Source organism: Papio anubis, chromosome 2, assembly GCF_008728515.1.
Source record: "Papio anubis isolate 15944 chromosome 2, Panubis1.0, whole genome shotgun sequence".
NCBI lineage: Eukaryota > Metazoa > Chordata > Mammalia > Primates > Cercopithecidae > Papio > Papio anubis.
This window is the reverse complement of record NC_044977.1, coordinates 162,852,628-162,880,126: the sequence shown is the minus strand read 5'-3', so window position 1 is coordinate 162,880,126 and position 27,499 is coordinate 162,852,628. Positions and strand designations below refer to the sequence as shown.

Sequence of the window (27,499 nt, the reverse complement as noted above, 5' to 3'; positions counted from 1 at the left end):
AGTCCAGGAGTTGGAGGCTGAGCACTGGCCCCCTAAAATCTCCCAGAAATGAAGCCAGTTGGCTGAATACACCGTATAACACAATCAAACCCTCAAGGTCATCAAATAGGATAAAAGAAAAAAAACCTATCCACAGGTCAGCAACCTCAAAGATTAAAGGGAGATAAGCCCTCATAGATGAGAAAGAATCTGCACAAGAATGCTGAAAACTGAAAGAGCCAGAGTGCCTTCTTTCCTCCAAATGACCTTATCACCTCTTCAGCAAGGGTTCAGAACTGGGCTGAGGCTGAGATGGCTGAAATGACAGAAGTAGAATCCAGAATATAAATAGTTATAAGTTTATTGAGTTACAGGAGTACATTGAAACCCAGTGCAAGGAAGCTAAAAATCATGATGAAACATTGCAGGAGCTGACAAACAAAATAGCTAGTATAGAGAAGAATGTAACAGACCTGATAGAACTGAAAAACACACTATAAGAATTTCATAATGCAAGTATTAATAGCAGAATAGATCAAGTGGAGGAAAGGATCTCAGAGCTTGAAGACTGGTTTTCTGAAATAAGATGGGCAGACAAGAGAAGAGAAAATACAATGCAAAAGAATGAACAAAATCTCTGAGAATTATGGGATTATGTAAATAGATCAAATCTACGACTTATTGGTGTACCCGAAAGAGATGGAAAGAACAGAACCAACTTGGAAAACATATGTTAGAATATCATCCATGAGAACTTCCCCATCCTAGCTAGAGAGGGCAACGTGCAAATTCAGGAAATGCAGAGAACCCCAGTAAGATACTTCATTAGAAGATTATCTCCAAGACTCATAATCATCAGATTCTCCAAGGTTGAAATGAAAGGAAAAAATGTTAAAAGAATCTAGAGAGAAAGGCCAGGACACCTACAAGGTGAAGCCCATTAATCTAACAACAGACATCTCAGCTAAAACTCCATAAGCCAGAAGAGATTGGTGACCAATAGTAACATTCTTAAAAGAACTTCCAACTCAGAATTTCATATCTGGCCAAACTAAGCTTCATAACCAAAGGAGAAATGAGATCTTTTCAGACAAGCAAACACTGAGGAAATTTGTTACCACCAGACCTTCCTTACAAGAGCTTCTGAAGGAAACACTAAATATGAAGAGGAAAGACTGTTATCAGCCACTATGAAAACACACCGAAGTACACAGACCAGTGAGACTACAAAGCAACCACATAAACAGGTGTGCAAAATAACCAGCTAGCATCATGATGACAGGATCAAGTCCACATATATCAATATTAACCTTAAATGTGAACAGGCTAACAGCCCCAATTAAAAGACACAGAGTGAGAAGCTGGATAAAGAACCAAGACCCACTAGTATGCTGTCTTCAAGAGATCCATATTACATGCAATGAAATACATAGGTTCAAAATAAGGAGAAAAATCTACTAAGCAAATGGGAAACAGAAAAAGAGTAGGAGTTGCAATCCTAGTTTTTGACAAAACAAACTTTAAACCAACAAAGATCAAAAGAGACAAAGAAGGGCATTACATAATGGTAAAAGGTTCAGTTCAACAAGAAGACCTAACTGTCCTAAGTATGTATACATCCAACACAGGAGCACCCAGATTTATAGAGCAAGTTCTTAAAGACCTTCAAAGAAACTTAGATTCCCATACAATAAAAGTGGGAGATTTTAACACCTCACTGACAATACATCATCAAGACAGAAAATTAACAAAGATATGCAGGACCTAAACTCAGCACTGAATAAAATGGACCTGATAGATATCTACAGAAATCTCCACCCAAAAACAAGAGAATATACATTCTTCTAATTACCACATGGCACATGGTCTAAAATCAATCACATAATTGGAAGTAAAACATTCCTCAACAATGCAAAAGAACTGAAATTATAACAGTCTCTTGGACCACAGCAGAATCAAATTAGAAATCAAGACTAAGAAATTCGCTCAGAACTATGCAATTACATGGAAATTGAATAACCTGCTCCTGAATGATTTTTGAATAATGAAGTTAAGGTAGAAATCAAGAACTTTTTAAACTAATGAGAACAAATATACAACATATCAGAATCTCTGTGACACAGCTTAGGTAGTGTTAAGAGGGAAATTTATAGCACTAAATGCCCACATCAAAAAGTTAGAAAGATCCCAAGTTAACAACTTAACATCACAACTAGAATAATTAGAGAACCCAGAACAAACAAATTCCAAAGCTAGCAGAAAACAAGAAATAACGAAAATCAGAGCTGAACTGAAGGAGATTAAGTATGAAAAACCATTAAAAAGATCAATGAATCCAGGAGCTAGTTTTTTTTAAAAAATAGTAATAAAATATACTACTAGCTAGACTAATAAAGAAGAAGAGAGAGAATAACCAAATAAACACAATCAGAAGCAACAAGGAAGATATTAGCACCGATCCCACAGAAATACAAACAACCATCAGAAAATATTACGAACACCTTATTGCATATAAACTAGAAAATATGGAAGAAATTGTTACATTCCCTTCTTGGACACATATACCTTCCTAAGACTGAACCAGGAAGAAACTGAGTCCCTAAACAGACCAGCAATGAGCTCTAAAATTGAGGCAGTAAATAGCCTATCCACCAAAAAAAGCCCAAGACTAGACAGATTCACGGTTGAACTCTACCAGGTGTACAAAGAAGAGCTAGTACCATTCCTACTGAAACTATTTCCAAAAATTGAGGAGGAGGGACTCCTCCCCAACTCATTCTATGAGGCCAGCATCACCCTGATACAAAACCCTGGCAGAGATATAACACCCTGGCAGAGATACAGCAAAAAAAGAAAAATTCAGGCCAATATCCTTGATGAATATCAATGCAAACATCCTCAACAAAATATTGGCAAATTGAACCCAGCAGTACATCAAAAAGCTTATCCACCACGATCAAGTAGGCTTTATCTCCAGGAGGCAAGGTGACTCAGCATATGTAAATCAATAAATGTGATTATTCATCACATAAACAGACTTAAAGACAAAACCAAATAATTATCTCAATAGCTGCAGAAAAGGCTTTCAACAAAATTCAACATTCAACGTTCATTCATGTTAAAAGCTCTCAATAAACTAAGTATTGAAGGAACATACCTCAAAATAATGAAAGTCATATATGACAAACTCACAGCCAACATCATACTGAGTGGGCAAAAGATAGAGGCATTCCCTTTGAAAACCAGTGCAAGGCAAGGATGCCCTCTCTCGACACTCCCATGCAACATAGTATTGGAAGTATTAGCCAGGTTAGTCAGACAAAAGAAAGAAATAAACGACATCCAAATAGGAGGAGAGGAAGTCAAACTATCTCAGCAGACTGCATGTTCCTATATCTAGAAAACCTCATAGTCTGCACTCAAAAGCTTCTTAAGCTGATGAACACCTTCAGCAAAGTCTCAGGATACAAAACCAATGTGCAAAAATCACCAAAATCACTAGCATTCTTATTCGCCAGCAAAGGTCAAGTCAAGAGCCAAATCAGGAACTAACTCCCATTTACAACTGCCACAAAGGAATAAAATATCTAGCAATACAGCTAACTAGAGGAGTGAAAGATCTCTACAAAGAGAACTACAAACCACTGTACAAAGAAAAAGAGATGACTAGAGGAGTGAAAGATCTCTACAAAGAGAACTACAAACCACTGTACAAAGAAAAAGAGATGATACAAACAAATGTAGAAACATTCCATGCTCATGGATAGAAAGAATCAATATTGTTAAGATGGCCATACTGCCCAAAACAATTTATAAATTCAATACTATTCCTTTAAACTACCATTGAGATTTTTCACAGAACTAGAAAAAACTGTTTAAAATTCATATGTAAGCAAAAAAAGTCCAAATAGCCAAGGCAATCCTAAGCAAAAAGAACAAAGCTAGAGGCATCATACTACCCAATTTCAAACTATACTACCAGGTTATAGTAACCAAAACAGCATAGTACTTGTACAAAAACAGATACCTAAACTAACAGAACAGAAAAGAGAACCCAGAAATAAGACCATAAACCTACAAATACCTAATCTTTGACAAACCTGACAAAAACAAGCAATGGGGAAGGGATTAGCTATTCAATAAATGGTGCTGGAATAACCGGCTTAACCATATGCCAAAGATTGAAACTGGACCCCTTTCTTACACCCTATAAGATATAATTTAAGATGGATTAAAGACTTAAATGTAAAACCCAAAATTATAAAAGTAATAAATGTAAAACCCAAGATTATAAAAATCCTGGAAGAAAACCTAGGCAATACCATTCAGGACATAGGCAATACCATTCAGGACATAGGCATGGGCAAAAATTTCATGACAAAGACACCAAAAGCAATTGCAATAAAAGCAAAAATTGGCAAATGAGATCTAACTAAACTAAAGAGCTTCTGCACAGCAAAGGAAACTATCAACAGAGTAAATAGATAGATAGCCTATGGGATGGAAGAGAATTTTTGCAAACTATGCATCTAACGAAGGTCTAATATCCATCATCAATAAGGAACTTAAACAAATTTACAAGAAAAAACAAGCAACTCCATTAAAAAGTGGGCAAAGGACATGATCAGACACCTTTCAAAAGAAGACATACATGTGGCCAACAATCATATGAAAAAAAGCTCAACATCGCTGATTGCTAGAGAAATGCAAATCAAAATCACAATGAGATACCATCTTACACCAGCCAAAATGGCTATTAATAAAAAGTAAAAAATAACAGATATTGGCAACACTGTGGAGAAAAAGGAATGCTTATACACTGTTGGTGGGGGTGTAAATTAGTTCAACCATTGTGGAAGACAGTGTGGTGATTCCTGAAAGACCTAAAGACAGAAATACCATTCAACCCAGTAATCCCATTACTGGGTATATACTCAAAGGAGTATGAATCATTCTATTATAAAGACACCTGCCATTTTAAATGGCATGAGATGGCATCTCATTGTGGTTTTGATTTGCATTTCTATAATGACCAGTGATGATGAGCTTTTTTTCATATGTTTGTTGGCCACATAAATGTCTTCTTTAGAGAAGTGTCTGTTCATATCCTTTGCCCACTTTTTGATGGGGTTGTTTGTTTTTTTCTTGTAAATTTTTTTAAGTTCCTTGTAGATTCTGGATACTTGACCTTTGTCAGATGGATAGACTGCAAAACTTCTCTCCCATTCTGTAGGTTGCCTGTTCACTCTGATGATAGTTTCTTTTGCTAAGCAGAAGCTCTTTAGCTTAATTAGATCTCATTTATCAATTTGGCTTTTGTTGCAATTGCTTTTGGTGTTTTAGTCATGAAGTCTATGCCTTCAAAGTCTGTGTACTGAATGGTATTGCCTAGGTTTTCTTCTAGGGTGTTTATACGTATGTTTATTGCAGCACTATTTACAATAGCAAAGACTTGGAACCAACTCAAATGCCCATCAATGATAGACTGCATAAAGAAAATGTGGTACATACACACCATGGAATACTATGCAACCATAAAAAAGAATGAGTTCATGACCTTTGCAGGGACACGGATGAAGCTGAAAACCATTATCCTCCGCAAACTAACACAGGAACAGACAAGCAAACACTGCATGTTCTCATTCATAAGTGGGAGTTGAACAATGAGAAAACATGGACACAGGGAGGGGAACATCTCACACTGGGGCCTGTCGGGGTGGGGGCAAGGGGAGGGAGAGCATTAGGACAAATACCTAATGCACGTAAGGCTTAAAACCTAGATGATGGGCACGTGTATACCTATGTAACAAACCCGACTTAAAGTAAAATAAAATTTAAAAAGACACTTGCATGCATATGTTCATTGCAGCACTCTTCACAACAGCAAAAACATGAAATCAACCTAAATGCCCATGAATGATAGACTGGATAAAGAAAATGTGGTACATATACACCATGGAATACTATGCAGCCATAAAAAAGAACAAGATCATGTTCTTTGCAGGAACATGGATGGAGCTGGAGGCCATTATCCTTAGCAAACTAACACAGGAATAGAAAACCAAATACCACATGTTCTTACTTATAAATGGGAACTAAATAATGAAAACACATGGACACAAAAAAGGGAACAACACACACTGGGGCAGACTGGAGGGTAGAGGGTGGGAGGAGGGAGAGGATCAGGAAAAATAACTAATGAGTACTAGGCTTAATACCTGGGTAATGAAATAATCTGTACAACAAACCCCCATGACACAAGTTTACCTATGTAACAAACCGGCACGTGTACCTCTAAACTTAAAACAAAAGTTAAAAACAAAAACAGAAGATAAATGTCTGCATAGGTATCAGATATTATAGTTATTTTGATAGCAGTGCAATTACATTTCATGAATAAAAGAATGCCTAAGAGGGTCAAATAACTTACTTAACAAGGCAAGTAAAGTATGATTCATGTGAATATATAAATATTTATAAAAAATTGCTACATCTTGTGCAACCTCTGCCTGCGGATGAATTTTGTTGATTTGTACTTTTGATCTTCCAGTTAAAATTTCTGCTCATTCTGATTTCTAAAATCTGCTTGAAGATAACACATTGGTTATCCACAAACTCAGATCTTACATTTCTGTATAATTGTGCATCACAGAACCAGATTAGAGTTCCAGTTACATCTGTCAATTCAATGACCATTAAGCCACCTTCTTTGCATTTTCAGATAAAGATGATTAACTTGAACAGGGAATCCATTTCTTAAAGGCAAATATTCTACCTTTTTGGTTATAGAAAGAAATTCTAAAACCGTGATTTTTTTTTTCAGAATTATTTTTTTCAAGGGTATGAAACATTAAGACTACTTAATGCTTAACATTTGTTCTTTTAATAAGAAGAGCTCTAATTAAATACAAAGACCGCCCTCCTTCTGCTTTAGGTTGGAACTTTGCATTCCTTTTGCCTGACAGTAGTGTGTATGCTTACTAGTAGTTAATTATCTGTGTTCATCTCTTTCACTACACTGTCCTCAGAGCCTAGACCAATGTCTAGCACACAGGAGGGCCACAAAACAAATCTGTGGCCTGTCTGATTAGTCAACCCCATTGGTTCTACCTCACTGGTCACTCCCTGTCCCGTCTCCCTGGCAGCATGCTAGTCAGTGTCTTATCAGCTCACATGGACATTGTCACACTCCCCTCCTCACAGACTGCTCACCTCCAGTCTCTGCCTCACGCAAGCCATTCTGCACACTTTTGGTGAACCCACCTGCTAAAATCCCTTGTCCATTACCTTGGAATTCTCAGAACCCTTGACTAGATTCCTGTTGCTCACTGAAAGAAGTTAAGCATGGCAGTTAAAAGTAGGAATTCTGGAATCAGACTGCTGGAAGTCAAATGCCGGCTTCCACATTAATAGTTGGGTGACACTGGGCAAGTGTTACACAAAATTGGTATCACCAGTGTTAGAATCAAGTCCAAATTCCTTAGTCTAGCCAAGGCATTCTACCATCTGATCTTAGCAAGTATGTTCAATTTTATCTTTTTCTCTTGCACCCCTTCCCCTACACTGTGAGCCATCTCCTGAGGCTGATAGGTCTATATCCAGCTTTCCTACTTCCAGAGTTTTGGGGCCCACTAGAATGTCTTGCTACTGCTCTTTGCTTACATTGTTTATGTCATTTTCATCCTTCAAGGAACACCTCAAGTCTCCCTGCTTCCACAAAGCCTTCCCTGATGGGATCAGGCCCCACTCATCTCACCTACAGCTCTTAGGAATCCCATCCCATATTTTTCAGTTAAGTAAATAAGTACTTCCCAAGGCAACTCTTATTTTTTCACACATACATTATTTTTAAACCTTAAACATACGGTTTAACTTAGTTCATAACACACTCTCATTGTGGGTTTATGGAAGAACCCTTATTCTATTTTCTTGTATTGTGCTTTTTATTTTATTTAAAAATGTCTTCCTTTTATTCCCCATTTCTCAATCCTAGTATTCGTTCAGTATCATACTCTTTATTTCATCTTCCTTGTTACTTTTTCCCCTCAACTTTATGTTTTTAAGACCTACCCATTTTGATAGCTGGATACATGACTCTAGTTTGTTCCTTGAAACAGCTGAACAGCATTTCATTCTTTTTGCTTGGACTGCATTTTGTTTCTTCATTCTCTCATTGAAGGGCATGAAGCTTGTTTCCAGTATTTTTTATGTAAAATGCTGGGATGAAAATCTTTGCTTAGCGCTCAAGCTTTGCTTGTGTGCCTGTTCATTCTTTTATTCAAAATATATTTATCTGGTGCCAGTCTGTGCTAAATACAAGTAGGTACCGGGAGTACAGCATGATTGGGAGTAGACAAAATCCCTTCCCTTATTTTAGTATGGGAAAAAAATAAATAGACAATAAACACACAATGCTAGGTTATATAAGTGCAAGGAAGAAAATAAATCAAGATAAGAGGACAGAGAGCAATGGAGGATGCTGTTTCAAATATAGTGGTCAGGAAAAGTCCCTCTGAGAACGTGGTAACATTTGAATAGGGACGTGAATGAAGTTAGAGAGCGGGCCACGCTAATATCTGGAAAAGGAGCATTCCAGGCAGAGGGAATGGCAAGTGCAAGACTTGTTCCAGAACTAGCAGTGGGTGAGGCTAAAGCAGACTGAGTGAAGGGAGGCTGGAGGGGAGCACGGGAGATATGAGACCACAGGAATAGGCTGGAGCCAAATCAGATAGGGTCCCCAGGCCATGTAAAGGCTGATGCTTCCATTCTGAGTGAAGTAGGAAGGATTTCAAGGAAAAGAACTACAAGACCTGACTTTTTGAAATGATCCCTCTGGAAGCTGAGTGGAGAATAGATGACAGGAGAGTAAGCATGAGAGGGAGAATCCAGTTAGGAGACCACTGCTACTGTCCTGAGCAGAGAAGGTGGTGCTTGGACTGAGTGGTGGTGGTGGAGGTGGGAGAAGGGTAGGAATACCGCTGCAAATTTGGAAAGTAGAGCCAATGAGATTTGTTAATGGACTGGATATGGGGAATGGGAGGAAGAGAAGCATCAGGGGTGACCCCAAGAGTTCTGACTTGAGCAGCTGGGAAGATAAAGTTGTGCCATTTATTAAGAGGAAGACAACAGGTAGAACAGGTTTCAGGGGAAAACCAATGGTTTGGTTTTAACATTTTAAGTTTGAAATGCTTATCAGACATCCAAGTGGAGATGTCAAGAGGTTAGTTCTGGCATTTGAGATTAAGGTCTGTGCTGGAAATAAAACTAGAAAGTTGTCCTGGTACGTATGATATTAAAGCCAAGTTTACGCAGGGAGCGAGTGTAGATTAAGAAGAGAACAACTAGGGAACTGAGCTCTGGAGCAAGGCAACACATGTAGTCTGGAAAGGGAATGAGGAGCCAGCAAAGGAAACTGAGAAGTAGACGCTATGAGACAGAAGGCTCAAGCAAGAGAGAAGCATCCCCGGGTCAGTGAAGAAAGGGCTTCAAGACAGAGGAATCTATCTATTATGTCCACTGGTATTGATGGGCCCAATAAGGGGAAGACTGAGAATTATAGACAATTCTTTGGAGACATTTTGCTGTAAAGGAAAGCATAAATATGAAGCAAAATATAAAGGGGAATGTATAAAAGAGGGACGTTTTCCTTCCTTGTTTCTTCCACTTTCCTCCTCTCTCTTCTCTGCTTTCCCTTCCTGCCCCTGTCCCTCATTCTCCTCCTCCTGCTACGTAGGAACTGCTGCAGCATACTGGTGTGAATGACCCAACAGGTGGGAGAAATTGATGATCAGGAGACAGTAGTGATGGTCTAGAAACATGGTTCATGAGGAGATGAGAAAGATGGAAAGAGTTAGTGTCAGGAAGGGAGGAAGGCAGAGGATACAGGCATACTTACTGGTAGATTGGTAGATTTGGCGATGGGAATGTGGGGAAATATTTTTCTGTTTGCTTCCATATTCTCAATTCAATAAGAAGTGAGGTCATCCGCTGAATGTGAGGAAGAAAGAGAAGATACCAGAAGAAAGAAGTTGAGAAGGAGAGTGATGGACTTGAGAAATATGGTAATATTACCAGGAACCCTGAAGATCAGTTTGATTCGTAGGCCAGGTAGGGTGTGAGTGTGGGAGTTTGTGTGGGGCCTACACATAGAAGAGGATTTGTGAGATCATAGGGTGTGCATCTAGGCAAACCCATTAAACATTGCTAATTGCTCTCCAGAATGACCTCGCTAGTGATTTATGGGGGTTCTGCCTCTCTGAATTCTCATAGGCACTTTAGGAAATCGAGGTTTTTTATTTTTTCCATACTTTTCATGTAAATCTGTACTTCCCTATATACTTTTCATTTCTCTGATTTTTTTTTTTTTTTTTGACGGAGTCTAACTCTGTCACCCAGGCTGGAGTACAGTGGCATGATCTCGGCTCACTGCAACCTCCGTCTCCGGGGTTCAAGCGATTCTCCTGCCTCAGCCTCATGAGTAGCTGGTACTACAGGCACGTGCCACCATGCTCAGCTAATTTTTTGTATTTTTATTGGAGATGGGGTTTCACCGCATTAGCCGGGATGGTCTCGATCTCCTGACCTCATGATCCCCCCGCCTTGGCCTCCCAAAGTGCTGGGATTACAGGCGTGAGCCACTGTGCCTGGCCCATTTCTCTGCTTATTAAGTTGAGTATCTCTTCCTACGCTTGCCATCCTTTCCACTTTCCCCTTCTGTGAAATGCTTATGCATATCTGTCCTAATTTGTGTTACCTGGAAAGCAGGTCTCAGTCACAGACTTGGGTGCAGGTCATTTATTCAGAAGTACAAGCAAGGGAGTAAAGACAGCAAGAAAAGGAAAGGAGAAAACCCACTAAAGGGTAAGTTATGGGCAGATAATTGCTGTGGGCAACCAGGGCTCAGTCCTGCTGAGGACCCTCTGGGGACCTGTGTTGAACACGCCTCAGAACTGTCCTACCAGGATATGGGGAAGCTAGGCTGTTTATATGCTACTCACTGGTCCCCTTTGGTTGAGAGCTGCCCCTGGCTAGATTCAGCCACTAGCTTGTCCAATTTGCACTGAACCTAAATTGAGCAAGTTCCCACAGCACCTGAAAAAACCTTGAGGTTGAGAAAGAGAGAGGCTCCCACACAGGTGGGAAGCAGTGTGCATGCTGGGAACCATTGATCATAACTGCAGGGGAACTCAGAGATGGGCCAGGAATGTGGGCAGGGCATCAGCAGGGTCCCCTACAAGATCCTCATCCTTTTCTTATCCACTCGCAGGAGTTTTCTGTGTTCTCTAGTTATTACTTTTTGTCAGTTATTACCACTTTGTCACCTCCAAATCTATCATGCATCTGGTCACTTTGTGGTATCAGAAATCTTTAATTTTGGTGTCATTAACTCCATTGATTGTCTCCCTTGCGGTCTGTACTTTTTAGCACCTTCCAAAATTCTCCTCCATTCCAGTGTCACAAAAAACAATTCTACATTTACTTCTAACAGATGTATGGCTTTGCCTTTAATGTTTAGGCTTTTACTCTACCTAAAGTTTATTTTTGTATATAGAAAGAGGCGGGCATCTACTCCAAGTTTTTCCCACATGATTAACCAGCTTTCTAGGGACTATTGATGAATTCATCTTCCCTCTATCAGGCTATGATGCTACATACATATTCCAAGTTCCCATGGACGTATGGATCTGTTTCTAGATTCTACCCATTTGTCATTCATTCAGTTCTTCAACCTATTCCTTATATTGGCAATTGTAATTTTTTTATCTAGTACCTTTGATTGGCTCTCCTTCAAACCACTTATTCTTGTTTCCTATTTGCTATGTTTTATTTGGTATTAAGATTCCTGTTCATATCTGTCAATAGGTCTGCTTCTTCTGCTGTAGGCTGTTCTGCTTGTGGTTATTCTTTCACAGCAACTGTTTTTCTTAAATTGTCCCAAGATTTTGTTTACGGTGGTCTCATTGTCAGTCCTTTGAGACCATCAACCACCTCTGCTCATTAGGCTAACTTGGGGAAGTAGCAAAAGCCCATGGCCAGGTGAGTGTGGGGAATGAATGAGATACCTTTTTATGAAGCTTCATGAGACCACATTTTGCCCTTGGTGCTCCTCTAGATATTTCCCCCTCCCTCCACCCCAAGTGTCACTATCCTCCTGGGTCAGCCACCCTGTTGACCAATGGTGGCAGTCCTCATCCCAGCCAGGCTCTCCCTTTTTCTATTGTCCCTTACTACCCCAGTCCCTACTCCCACCCCAGACTTTTTACTTCCTAACAGGACATCCCAAGATCCTTTATTCATTACTCATGACATGACCTTCAAACTCCTGATCACTCACCAATGGGCACATTTTAATTTGCCATTGTCCTTCTGAAGATGTGGTGCCCAGATCCAAATACAATGCTTTGAGTGTTCATATGAAAACATTTTACCAGGTAAATATCAAGGTTGTAAAGATTCTTTCTGTTTCCTTTGTTTCAGCCAGTAAGTTTTCAGTGAAATATTTTAATTGTAAGTCAATCATAAGGAAATCATAAGATGTGAGAAAAGTATCTTAGCAAGGGAGAATGAGATTGTTAGACTCACATAATGGATTATAATGTGGAAAGAGTTGATAGAGATGGGATGATTAAAAGAACAATATTAAGCAGTCTTAGGTATGTGAATCGTCCTTAGCTACACCTGGGACAAAGAAATTACAAGAAGACTAACGAGACTAAGGAGAAGACACAGTGAAATGTAAATAAAAGAACAAAGGATATGTGCATATTAACGGAGAAAAGGAAAATTCTAGAGTCTGAGAAAGTCAAGAAAGAATCAAATACAGAAATGTGAAGCCCCAGAAAAAAAAATTGAAACATTCATAAAGTTTCCCCATTCATTTCTGAGTGCAATTTTTAAAATGGAAAAAGAATGGTTATCTTTTTGAGTGAATGAAATTCATTATATAAATTGTTCCTATATTGCTGCCTAAACTTTGCTCTCCAAAAATTGCTTCTAAAAACCATGAAATAGGGACATTTACATGTAAAACTATTTAAATAAATGTCTACAACTAAATCAGAGAGTGTGTTTTTGGAAGATAAAACCAACTGGTTTTGAAATTTAAGAATATTTTTATTCTCAAGAATAGAATGAAAGATTTTTCATTAAGAAATGAAAAGAATTTTACTGCTAGTCAATTCACACTTATCCCTCTGTCGGATTCAAGTTTCAAAGGTGTGGGGGCTTATATGATCATGGAATAAAGGAAGGAAGGAAAGAATGAAAGAATAGGATGAAACAAGGAAGATGGAAAGGAGAGTGGAAGTCAAGACTACTGATAGCATTGTCAGAATTTAGGCCATCGGGGCCTTGTGAATTTCTTCAGTGGTGTTCCTGTTGAATAGTGGTGGTAAGGACAACTTACAACTAAGCACTTGCAGGCTGTTACTCCATCCTTCTTTTATTCCTTTATTTTTGGAGCTAATAAAAGAGCTGATTAATGTTTGCAACTATGTCAAATTGATGATGATGATGATAGTGACAACATTGGATATCACCCCTTTCTCTGCTCCTCTTTTAATCAGAAGTACCTGAAAAAGTTATCTGATGTGTTCACCTCTTCTCAGTTCACTCCTATACCTACTCCACTTCTTCTCCTTTCCTTTTCCCTTGAAACCACTCCCACCAGGCACTTACCCTGGCCACACCACCGGAACACGGTACCCAGAGATCTCCACTTTGCTAAACTCAACCAGTGACTAGATCTCAACCATAGAACTTTGCTCTGTAAGCAGCATGTGATACAGCTCATCATTCTTTTTAAGAAAAACTTTAGAAATTCTTCTGGCTCCCAGATTCCACACTTGCTGAATGTCCACTTCTTACTTCCCCAGCTGTTCCTCTCAGGGCTACTCTGCTGGTTCCTCCTCATCCTCCTGACCTCCAAGTGTGCCCCAGGCCTCAGTTCTTAGCCTTCTTTTTGTATCAATATTCACTCCCATTCATAGGTCAGCTTCCTAATTTTCATGACTGTAAATCTTCAATGAGTGTTAAAGATGAAAAAGTTATACATGCTATATTAGATGAATAATTTCTGCCCAGCAAGATATTCATGTCCTAGACCCCAGAGCCTATAAGTATGTTACTTTCCACAAAAGGGACTTTGGAGATGTGATTAAATTAAGGATCTTGAGAGGGGTTGATTATCTTGGATCATCTGGGTAGGCACAATGTAATCACAGGGCCCTTATAATAGGGAAGCAGGAGGGCCAGAGTCAGCAAAGAAGATATGAAGAGAGGGGCAGACACCAGGGAGACACTTGATGAATTGTCAGTGCTGGTTTTGAAGATGGAGGAAGGGGCCACAAGCTAAGGAATATGAATAGCTTCTATAAGTTACAAAAAACAAGGAAATAGATTCTCCCCTAGAGCCTCCAGAAGAAAAGCAACTCTGCTGACACCTTGATTTGAGCCCTGGATGACCCATTTCAGATTTTTGACCTCTAGAATTGTACATAATAAATTCGTGTTGTCTTAAGCCACTTTGTATAATATGTATGGTACAGCACCAATAGGAAAAACTTACATATATACTAATAATTTGGTACACAACCAATAGGAAAAACTTATATACATACTAAAGTGTTTTGAAGTGAAGTACACTGATTTCTGCAAATTTCTTTGATATACATAAAAAACATAAGTTTACTAGACAGAGGCATAGATAGATGGTTAGAAGCATGCTAAAGCTATCACAGGAAAATGTTCATGGTAGAATCTAGATGGTGGGTATATGGATACTAACTTAAAATTCTTTCAACTTTTCTGTATGCTTGAAATTTTAAAAAATAAAATGTTAGGGAAAGGGTTAAATTATGAATTTTTCTAAAATTTTAGTTATTTGGCTTCCTAAAAAGAAAACATGTATTTTTCTCAGAAAAGTCGTGGATTTTCTCTGGATATTTTATACTTCTAACTATCTACATTGTCTGGTCCCCCGGTGACTAAATGCATATATTTTAGGAAGGGCTAAAACACAGCAAAGGTAATTAATTAGACCCCATGAAGACTGAAGGCTTAACCTTGACATCAGTAGTAACAAGCATAGTCAACGGAGCTACGTAGCCTAAGAAAAAAGTAATAACCCTATGGAATGCTAATATATAGATTTGCAAATGAATTAGCTCTATAATTTATCAAATCTGAACTACACGAGGTACTCTGAAAATTGGTAACTATTCCATACTTCAGTGGAAAAACACCAGGAAAAAAAAAAAAAAGAAAAAACTTTGATGTAACTTTCATTCTTTCAAGAATATATACCACTCACACCTTTATGAGAAAATTCTTATTTCCCCAGGGAACACTGTTAGGGGCAGTTAAGAAAACAGACAGTTTCTGAGGGCCTTTTTGTTTATTAGGGAGTAAGATTAAAAGAAAATGTCTGGCTGTGATTTCTTGGGCGAGAGGACGTAGGGAGAACTGGCTTCTTTGGAATTTTTTCTGATACAGGCTCAAGGGAATGGGTATGATTTTAATACATGAGCTGCTGTTTTCCATACTAAGTAATGCTTTTTCTTACTCGACATCTCTCTTTATCATCACTGCACAGTGAGGCTGGGCTCAGGCTTGCGGGTTTCTGCCTGAGAAGGCACACTGCAGATAATTTAGAGTCAGATTCTGGGCTTTTTACTTTCTAAGCAGGCCTTTGAAATTCATGAGAGAAAAACAAGGGTTTTAATTTACAAAAGCTGTACTTTCTGGGAAGGAAAACCACTCTGAGTTATAAAATTTTGGTTGGAGAATCAAAAACAAAGCTCTGAAGAAATCAGAGCATACAGTATAAGCCATCACCACTGGCTCTCCACCTGGCTGCATGATAGAACCACCTGGGGATGTTTTCTAAAAATGCCATTGCCTGGGCTGGGTCTGGACCAGCTGAAGGAGATCGCTTGCTGTGGGGGCTCAGTATTGGTATTTTTAAAGTCCCCCATGTAATACCCACATACTAGGTGATTCTCATAGGCACTCAGAGTTGAGAACCACTGCCCAACTCAACAGAATGGAAACTCAATAGATGACCATGCACACTTCCCTGCTCTTTAAAACTAGGTCAGAGGTATTTGAATTATCAGGCTAGAGTCAGATTAGAGCTCCAGGCTTACACATTACTGTGGGCCTCTGGGAAAGGGTCCTGCTCCTTGTCTTTGTGTGATGGAATCTTAGATAGAGTTGGTGGGGGTACCTAAAAGTGAGAAAATTTATGCCTTGTTACTGAACCAAACCTGGGTCCATTGGCCCAGCACAGTAAAGACAAATACCTGTACCAAAGTTTGGAGCAAGAAAAAGGAGGGCATTTATTTGCAGGGTGCCAAGCAAGGAAAATCAGACGCTATTGTGTGCGATCCTACTTCCCCAGTGGCTTATAAGCAAGGGTTTTTAAAGGCAGGGGAACAATTTTGGAAACAGAAATTACAGGTATGAAAAAAAAAAAAAATAGTACCTTGGGACCCTGAACTCACTATACCAAAGGGCAAGTTCAGCTTAGAAGCTGAGTCACAAACACTGTCTTCCTTTGACTCCCAGACAGCTGTAATTTCACAGCCCCACATCATAGCCTCATTTCCTCTACTTCCTCTTTCCACGTTTGCTTCATCTTATGTAAAACTCACGAGCATGAGACAATGCATCATTGACTTTTTCCTCTATTCCCTCTTTTCACTGTAAAATGTACTGAGGCTAATTAGAGGCTCACAAGAATGTGACCACCTGCCTTACTGCCTGCCTCCTTTTCTTCTCCTTCCTGCTTGCAGTTCCCCTTTTGTGAACTGAAGTTCACAAAACCCCTTTGGAAAAAACATAGATCACAGGAGCATCTGTGATCTATGCTTTTTCCCAGGCACATTCTCAGCTTTGGCCAAATAAACCTCTAATGGATGGAGACTTGCTTCAGTCACTTTTTGGTTTACATTTTGGTAACCACAAAGCGGCTGTCTGAGTGGAGTTGGCTCTTGGCCTGTAGCAGCGCTCCTACTGGGCCCCCAGTACCAGCTGGAGCTCTTTATTGCTCTGGCCTATTGGATGATTTGCTGAAGTCTGAGAGTTTCTCCCTCCAGAGATCCCTAATCACTCAAAAATTTCCAGTTGAGATCTGAAGTTTATTCTGCTGCAGAACTGCTTTCCTGGGAGTTCTTACTTCTAACAAGGAAGATGAGTTTCCTGCTTCCATAGTGGCAGAGAGCAGTTTTCAGCCTGGGCCCCATCTCCAGGTAAGGAGCTGGTTTGGGGTGTCATTTGGGGATTTAGTAGCTGAAGGTCAAGGCTTACTGTCGGTTGCCTGTAATTTCTCCTCATGCTCAGAAATCTCAATTTTATGTAAATCGTGTGATTGCTTTTTTCTGTTTTTTGTTTGTTTGTTTGTTTGTTTCAGTCCATGTTCCATTAGATTTAACCAACTTCTAACCTCCTCTAAAGTTGACTAAAATCCCTGCAGCTGTAGAAAGTCAAATTCCACCTCTAAAAACCCCAGCCACTTAAGAAAAATTAAAATTTGACTATCTGAAATGTTTCACATAATAAGACTGCCTTTCCAGCCTCTCTCTCTCTCATTGTGCTATTAATTTAAAGATTTTAGAGATCTCCTATTCTAAACAATTAATGAAAAGATCAGGTATTTTAAAGGAAGCCTAATAGTTTCATGGCTAGCCTTAAAAATTCTCTTGACTAAATTAAGAGCAAACTCTGACCGAAAATAGTTCTGGTAGTTAAAATTCCCAACGCAGCTTGGGTTTGCTTCCTGATTAGGGAATAACAATGGCCATTCTACCTTGTGGCCTAATTGTTAAAACCCTCCACAGCATGGGTTTGATTCCTGGTCAGGGAACCAGGCTGTCTTGGTTTAATATTTATGTGGCTTTGGGGGTACCAATGTATTATTGATCTTTTCCCCTTACGTGGACAGCTTTTGATTTCCTGTCTTCTGTCTGTGGTGGGGGACCCAAGGCTCTTGGGCCTTCATGTATGGACAGTAAGCTGTAAAGTTAAGACCCTAGAAAATATGGCCTGAAAGAAATGTGGGTTAAACCCTGTTTATGGCTAGTGAAACTTTCCTTTCTCTTAGTTATTTTTGGGGTGATTCTGGATCTTGTAAAAACTACTTGTCACCTCTTTGGAGCTACGTCATGTGTGCATCTGTGGTTATAACTTTGGTTATGGTAATTGAGAGGGTATCTTTGGCAAGGATGTTCAAAAGCCAAAAATATCAGCTATTTGTCCCAGCTGAAATCTTGTAATAAGAGATTTGAAAGGATTTTTTAAAAAAAAAATCTGAGTGGAGTTGGCTTACTCCAAAACTCCAAATCTACAATTAGAAGTCAGCTTAATTAAAAGTTGATATCCAAGGTAGATTAAATTTGTGTGTGTATAAATACACACACACACACACACACACACACATATATATATAACCATTATGCTTTTTCTCTTTTTGGATTCTATTTTTAGGAATTTTTTAGTTGACTGAAACATTAAAAAAAAAATATGTGCTTGGTACTTCTGTTCACTTCCTTTCTTAAAAATTGTTCTATTTATTTTTACTCCACCCTATTCCTCCTTCCTCTTTGCCATCTTCAGTCTCTTGGATTGTGTTACCTAATCTCTTTGGCTTTTGGGGGTACCAGAAATTGCTTTGTATTGTGAAAAAAAGACTTGACCATGGAGTATATATTAAATAGCGAATGGGTGGATCACAGAGTGGGCTGATTGGCTTGGGTTGTTCACTGGCCTCTGGGGAATGTCCTTATACAGAGGAACACTGTGGAAGTGTAACCGTCCAATGAGTGCACCTTGCCCACTGCCTAGACAGAGCCGATTTATCAAGACGGGGGAATCATAATGGATGGAGAAAGAGTAATTCACATACAGCTGGCTATGTGGGAGACCAGAGTTTTATTATTACATTTGGGGATCAGAATTTTTAAAGATAATTTGGCGGGAAGGGGCTTCGGAGCGGGGGGTGATGATTGGTCAGGCTGGAGATGGAATCATAGGGGGTCGAAATGAGTTTTTCTTGCTGTCTTCTGTTCCTGTTTGGGATGGCAGAACTGGTTGAGCCAGATTACAGGTCTGAGTGGTGTCAGCTGATCCATGGAGTGCAGAGTCTGCAAAATATCTCAAGCACTCACCTTAGGTTTTATAATAGTGATGTTATCCCCAGGAGCAATTTGGGGAGGTTCAGATTCTTGGAACCAGAGGCTGCATGACCCTAAACTGTACTTTCTAGTCTTGTGGGTAATTTGTTAGTCCTGTCTAGGCAGACTGGTCCCCAGGCAAGAAGGGGGTCTTTTCTGGAAAGGACTATTATCAATTTTGTTTCAGAATCAAACCATGAACTGAATTCCTTCCCAAAGTTAGTTCGGCCTATGCCCAGGAATGAATAATAACAGCTTAAAAGTTAGAAGCAAGATGGAGTTGGCTAGGTCTGATTTCTTTCACTGTCATAATTTCCTCAGTTACAATTTTGCAAAGGCAGTTTCAATTTTCCAATTTATGTATATTTGGATCAGGTTTACATTAATTACAATGTTAACTCTTAGCAACTCTTATTTTTAGTGAAAAACCTAAGAGGTAGCATTTTTAATTATGTATCAGATGCAGAGCTCAGGACTAAAAACAGAGCTGCAGATAAGGCATGGCTCTTCCCAGCTGAACCAGGAGGCATAGCTGGGCCAGGGAGAGCTCCACGTTGTCGTTAGGCCTTACTGTAACCATTTTTTTAAGAGCCTATATTTTTTATACAAACTATATAAGGAAAGTAAGATGAGTTTTGATTTAAAAAATTTTAAGAAGGCATAGAAATGTGATTTTTGTTAAAGGGAAAGTAATTTTTCCCAGTTTAGAGGATTTTTATTATTTTTAATTAAAGAAGTAAAAACAGTGTCAGGTAAAGCTATATGAATACAGAAAGGTGAAAAAGAATGCAAATTTTTATCCTAAGGTACAATGATAGGACAAAACTGAAGGTTTAAGCAAGTTATAGAAAGTTTACGAAATTGATCTTGTGAAAGGAATTCTGTGTGTGCTTAAATTGGCTAAAATGTAAAAGGGATTATTTAGTTTTCCTATAAATTAAGCATTAATAGCAAAAGCACACCAATGTGAGAGTCTGGGACCCTGTGTCAGAATAATAGGGTTTTGTTTGTTTCTTTGTTGTTTGCAGGATTGATCCACTCTATAACAAAAGATTGAAAAAGTTTTTAAAAGATTTATGGAAACCTTACCTTATGGTCTAACTGATTGAGATTAGACGGATTTGTTTATTTATAAGGTTTTGTGAAAAATTACCTTTAAGTCATTGTTCTCCTAAGGTAGGAAATGGTTGTGATTCCTGATCTGAAGAGTTTTATCTTGGGAAGTACTGGTTTGCAATGATCGATGGTTTGGGTACACAGGATTTAGAGAAGGAGTAAACTGGATTATGATGGCCTGCACCAACTAGAACAGGACAGGCGGAAAGAATTGTTTCTTTTTTTTTTTTTTTTTTGAGGTGGAGTCTCGCTCTGTTGCCCAGGCTGGAGTGCAGTGGCGCGATCTCGGCTCACTGCAAGCTCTGCCTCCCAGGTTTACGCCATTCTCCTACCTCAGCTGGGACTATGGGCGCCCGCCACCACACCCGGCTAGTTTTTTTTTTTGTATTTTTTTTTAGTAGAGACGGGGTTTCACCGTGTTAGCCAGGATGGTCTCGATCTCCTGACCTCGTGATCCGCCTGTCTCAGCCTCCCAAAGTGCTGGGATTACGGGCGTGAGCCACCGCGCCCAGCAAGAATTGTTGACAAAAGGAAAAATAAGAAGGGAAGACAGAGTATTTGGTTTAATGGAAGGGCTATGACAGTGAGGATCACACTTGGGAACCAGAGTGGCATCTCGTGAAACATGAGGAATACAGACACCATGTCAAAAAGCAGAAAGAGAGCACACTGACCAGAACAAATGGCCCTCTCCAAACAATGCTAGGAAATAAATCTCCAGATCCACCAATAGAAACTTTGATAAGACCTCTCCTAAGTCACTAGAGATTGGCAAACACCACAAGTCTAAAAACAGCCAGTTGTTTGCTGCTACCTGGAAGTTCAGGAAAAACACAGCTCCATCTCTCTCTAGCTGGAAGAATATTGACCTAGCAAAGTCACGTGTCAAGATACTTGTGTTTAAGAGCCCCATGAAGAGCAGAACCACAGTGGATGGCTTTCAGAACGAGAGGCCCCAGAAACTGGACCCTGTTGAGCAGGGTCAGGATGACATGATAGTGACTGAATAGCCAGTTGGAGCTATAGAATGGTGGCAGGAGAATAATAAGTTGGAGTTTTATTGGACCCCTGTGCATGGAGCAGGTCAGGATGGGAAACAGGCCCTGAATACACCCACTAGTGCCTCAGGTGTCTGGCCCCATGACTACAGCCATGACCACAGCCCTAGCTATTAATGGGAAAGGTACATCTCTGTTTATGGATGAATTAACAGCCAATGGAACAACCAACATGCAGACATCTGTTATAGGAGTGACACCCGGGAGAAGAAAATTTATTGATGGCAGAAAAGGCCAACCTTTGGCAAGTGATTGCGTTTCAGCATGAGGCAAACAGAAAGTGCCTGCAGATAAAGAGCTATTGTCATCAGAAAGCAGGATGATTTCACTCACCTTGTGATATTCACAGAATCATCAGAGAATAACTCGCTAATTTTCAAGGTAATGAAAGAAGTACAGGCCGGGCACGGTGACTCACGCCTGTAATCCCAGCACTTTGGGAGGCCGAGGCAGGCAGATCACTTGAGGCCAGGAGTTTGAGACCAGCCTGGCCAACATGGTGAAAACCCATCTCTGCTAAAAATGCAAAAAAATTCGCCCGCTTGTAATCCCAGCTGCTCAGGAGGCTGAGGCAGGAAAATCATTTGAATCTGGGAGGCAGAGGTTGCAGTGAGCTGAGATGGCACCACTGTATTCCAGCCTGGGAAACAGAGTGACTCTGTCTCAAAAGAAAAGAAAAAAGAAAAGAAGAAAAAGAAAGCCAAAGTGCTTGAGCACAGCTGCTGCTGATGACAGAAAGCTTATGCTGCTCAGTGCCATTGGCAGTGTCTTCTGTTGTGCACTTGACTTTATTTATTTTATATAGCATTCAACAAATGACAGCAAAAGAGAAAGCACTAAAACCTCAGAAGCTATCAGAAACTTTGTGAATACTTTCATACAGTTTCAGAGGTCTATTACTGTAGTAGTCAATGGCCCAACCATTAGGCTAAGAGCATCTATATTGCTTCTTTGCAATATGGTCTGGACTAATGAAAAGGCTTAGTTTCCACCGCTCTCTACTACCTTTGGACAGAATCCAGATGGCTGTTCTACCATTGTTTCCCAAAATAATGGAAGGAGCATTTGCAAATGAGATATTGCTCAGTGGGCAGAAGCTGACCGCACAGGAGGCATGCGGTAAAGGTCTGGTAGCCCAGGTATTTGGGCCCGGGACCTTCACCCGGGAAGTTATGATTTGAATTAAGAAGTTTGCTTCATGTAATCCGGTTGTGCTTGAGGAATCTGAAGCCCTTGTGTGCTGCAACATGAAGATGGAGTTGGAGCAGGCCAATGAGATGGAGTGCTGCCTGCTGATGATGCAGGGATGGGCTGAGCCGAAGAACATCATTGGTTTCCCTAATCCATTCTTGCAGCCTGAAAAAAGTCACCCATAGTTCACACTTGGAAACAGGACTGGAAATAGTCAAGTTATTTATTATCAAGAAGCTTTTAAGTACTGTAGCTTTAAAATAAGTAACTAGAAAGCTGCTTTGTCCACATAAGTGTAAAAGTGTAATGGTGAGCACTAGACTGCTCTTGGAAGCTCTAGTTTTTGTTTTCTTTGGCTAGTACAATATAAAAAAAGGAATTCTGTTTTATTAGTTTTGAATTGCAGAAAAGTCTAGAGTAATGTTTGATAATGTTTGTTTTTCTCATGTTTTTCTTCTGGAGTACAGAATCTAAAGGAGTATCAGCCATCCTCACTAATACAGAGATACAGAATGTCTGAGGTATTGCCTTTGTCTCCAAGAAGGTACAAATACTTCAGAGATGGGAAATTCTACATCAAAAGTGAGATTTATCTTGTAAGATAAATCTTTCTGATTAAAAATCCACTGATGAGCATACCCCTAAACCAAACATATGCTTAGGATTCATGCGAGATACCAATTGGTTTCCTCTTCTTTTTAAAATATATCCAGCTCTTACCCAGTTAGCATGAAGAAACCACTGTCTCTCTAAAAGAAAGCTTCTTTTGTAGTATTAGTGAATCACTGAATAGCTTAATAATGAATATCTAAGTTACGCTAGTCTTACCAAGCTTTAAACAGTTGTTCTGACCCTTTAAAAAACAAAACAAAACAAAACAAAGCTACCAAAGTGCCTTTTATTACTGGGTCAGAAATATTACCTTATACACAGTTTTCATTTTCTATTTGCAGATAGGACTAATATATTACATCAAAATAAAGTATTTTTATGTTTATAAAATGTAATTTTTAGGTTCACTTAGAATATATTTAATTTAATAAGTTAAAGTTCTTTTAACATAGTATTAGTTGCAGAAACTCCTTTCAAAACAAAAAAAGAACTACCTTATTTTCAACTTTTAATGTTCTTGGCCTCTGCTTTTATGTCTATACAATATACTATTACAATATGGCATCCAAGAGCGCCCTGTGTGGATAGACATGTGAATTCCTTCCAGGAGTGAGTACTCATTCCAGACTACAGATGCTTACTGTATTAGTCTGTTCTCACACTGCTAATAAAGACATAACTGAGACTGGGTAATTTATAAAGGAAAGAAGTTTAATGAACTCACAGTTCCACATGGCTGTGGAGGCCTAACAATCATGGCAGACCGCAAAGGAGAAGCAAAGGCATGTCTTACATGGCAGCAAGCAACAGTGCTTGTGCACTGTTCTATAAAAATTTTATAAAAATTCTACTCCTATTTATAAAACCATCAGATCTCATGAGACTTATTCACTACCACGAAATCAGTATGGGGAGAACTGCCTCCAAGATTCAGTTATCTCCATCTGGCCCCATCCTTGACACATAGGGATTATGACAATTCAAGGTGAGATTTGGATGGGTACATAGCCAAACCATATCACTTATTATTAGTTAGGCTTCTGAGTTTGCAATCATATTGAATGTATGAAGAGTGAAAACAAATCAAAACCTTATTTCTGTGCAATATTGAAGTTTATACTCAGAACTGACCACCACCCCAGCCATGCAAAGTGCTGTACAGTGTGTAAATCAACCTTTATCTTGGATGGATTGGTATAGTAATTCTGCATCTGTGGGGCCTACCTTTTCATTCAGTAGTTTGGACTATATATAAACTGTATAATCTGTAAAATTTTTATAGAATAAATATTCAGTTGTGAAAACTGGTTAAATCAAACTAACATTTCTTACACACACACACACACACACACACATACATACATACAATTAGCTGTTAATAATACACTAAATACAAAGGTAAAATTTGGTTTTCTCTTTTGAACAAGATTTTCGTGTGACATTAAGAGAGAATAAAATATTTTTGTTTACCTTCTAATCCAAAAATAAAATTCTAAGCCCCCAGCTGACTAAATGGACTGCTCTCTTGGCCAAGGTGGTCCCGAAGAAACCTGAAAAACTAGTTCAGGTGTGATGGGAGGGGAATGCTGCATAGGCCTCCTTATACCCTCCTCTCTTTGGAATTTAGGCACAACTGACCAGCATTAACATTAAACTGGAGATCACAAGACTGACCAAACAGACTCTTTGGATACCAAATTCCAACCTGACTCTGGTATGGCATCACATGAAGGACAGTAAGCCCTGAAGGAAATCAAAGTGTTTTACCCCAAAATGCATTTTTTTACATATTTTAAAATGACTCTGCAAAGCTGTCTCTTGTGAGAGAAATTTGCAATCTGTAGAGAATCTCCTTCCCTTGCTAGATCTTCTTCTGGAGAGTCTGACACCTTGTAAGGCCCAATAGGAGAAATTTGCTATCTATTCTCTATGAAACTTCCTATCCGGAAACTTCAGCTACATGACAAGAACCTTGGCTTCCACAATGCCCCTTGTCTCAACTCAAGCATTTCTTTATGCTAACTTCAAACTCTTCAGGCAAAGCTTAAGTCTTTCAATCAATTGCCAATCAGAAAACCTTTGGATCCACCTTTGACCTGGAAGCCCCTACTTCAAGATGTCCTACTTTTCTGGGCCAAACCAATGTATACCTTCCATGTATTGATTTAATGCTTTTACCTGTAACTTCTGCCTCCCTAAAATGTATCTTATATAAAATGTAGATTTACTGGGCATGAGACAATGCATAATTGACTTTTCCACTACTCCCTATTTTCGTATGTAAAATGTAGATTTACTGAGGCTACTTAGAGCCTCACAAGAATGTAATGATGTGCCTCACTGCCTCCCTCCCTCCTGTTTGCTCTTTCCCCTTTAAATACTGAAGTTCACGACACCCTTGGCAAATGCATAGATCACAAATGCTCCTATGATTTGTGGTTTTCCCAGGCATGTCTTGCACTTTGGCTAAATAAACCTCTAATCAATTGAGACACCTACCTCAGTCACCTTTTGGTTTACACAGGCAAAACTGTAAATCGATACTTGGAGGTTACATTGGTTTGGCCCCAAAAGGCAGGATATCTTGATGCAGTGGGTTTACAGGTCATAGGTAGATTCAGCGATTCTTTGATTTGCAATTGGTTAAGGAAGCAAGGCTTTGTCTAAAAACTTAGGGTTAACAGAAAAAAAATGTTAAGGTGTGGCCTGTGGATGTGAATTTCTCTAGGCCCCTCAGGAAGAAATTTAGAACAAAGAATGGTGGACAGAGTTCAGTCTTCAGCTCCCCCTTATCTGTGGTCTACCTGGCAGCAGTTGGCATTTCCTATCTGATAGGAGTCTGAAAAACAACCCAGAGATATATGTGAAGATGGCATCTTTAGTTTCTACAGGGAAACAAACATCTTGTGGCTCTAATTTTCTTGGGTGACTACCGTTTTAAGCTATTGTTACCTTCTTGCTTATCAGGTTACTCATTTACATCTCAAGGTTAACTAGGTTCCTGGAATGTCTCTTGAAGGAACTCAAGATTTTCCTTTATTTCCATGCTTGGCTTCCTTATTATGGGCCCCTATCCTGTCTCAGCCTTGTTCCCAATAAATGTTCTAGAAGATGGCAGACCTCACAGAGCGTTCTTGGGGGCAAGATGGTATGGCAGCTCTAGAGTAAAAATGATAGCATTCCAGGATAAGGAGGGCACAGTGAGTAAGTCTGAAATGGACATCTGAGACCATAGACAGCTCCATAATTGTCAGTGTGGACCACCATGGACCAGAGCCCACCACCACTTCCACCTCCATGGCATGCTTTACCCAGCACACAGACACCCCTCTCCCCAGCTCTTCCCAGGGCAAAGGAAAAATAAATAGGTGAAATCTGAATTGATTGAGTTTAAGTGTGATTTAACTATAAAAATGCTGAACTGACTTTGTTAACCAAGAGTTGACTAGAATACATCTTGTAACAACTGGGATAAAAGGAGGTTGAAATAGAGCTTAAGTGATATTTTTCCATCACCAATAGAACCCTAACTTTATTTGGAATGTCAATGTGTGTAGCTAGAAACAACATTGCTAAGTATCCTTTGCAGAAGGTTTGGTCAACAGGGAAATTAGAAGTTGTGGGGTGGAGCATGTTGAAAAGCTGTCTTTAAAATGAAACGTCTTGGCTGGGCACGGGGACTCACACCTATAATCTCAGCACTTCGGGAGGCCAAGGCAGGTGGATCACCTGAGGTCAGGAGTTCGAGACCAGCCTGGCCAACATGGTGAAACCCTATCTCTACTAAAAATACAAAACTTAGCCAGGCATGCTGGCACACGCCTGTAGTCCCAGCTACTCGGTAGGCTGAGGCAGCAGAATCGTTTGAACCTGAGAGACAAAGGTTGTAGTGAGCAGAGATTGCATCACTGCACTCCTGACTGGGTGACAGAGTAAGACACCATCTCAAAAATAAATAAATAAATAAATAAATGGAGTGCCTTGGTTGGCAATTGCTCCTCATCCCTTTTCTTTCCTTCTTCCTCCTCTGGACAGTATGCTGGAGCAGTGGCTACCACTTTGTGACCAAGAAGGAAAGGCTGAGAGAATCACAGAGACCTTGATTCTGGTGTCATTGAACCACCTGCTTTCAGACTCCTCACGATGTGAGAAAAATGACTCCCCAATTTGCCTGAGCCTCTGTTTCTCAGGTTTCTAAATAGACTGCCAAATGCAATTCTGAATCAATACAAAGAAAAATGTTAAAACCTCTCAGAGGTATTCATTGTTGATGAGTTGTTATATATTCTTCCAGACTTTTAACACTCTACATTTATGTGCAATATTATAAAAAGTAAGATTTTTTTAGTATCATAAAAATAAAGATTCCTTAAA

At 39.5% G+C, this 27,499-nt stretch overlaps 2 pseudogenes; both read left to right on the top strand.

Annotated features, from left to right (window-relative positions):
* Positions 1-20,763: 20,763 nt before the first annotated feature.
* On the top strand, positions 20,764-21,814 carry LOC101024641 (annotated as a pseudogene).
* A 125-nt stretch (positions 21,815-21,939) lies between these two features.
* LOC110742651 lies at positions 21,940-23,836 on the top strand (annotated as a pseudogene).
* The last annotated feature ends 3,663 nt before the right edge of the window (positions 23,837-27,499 follow it).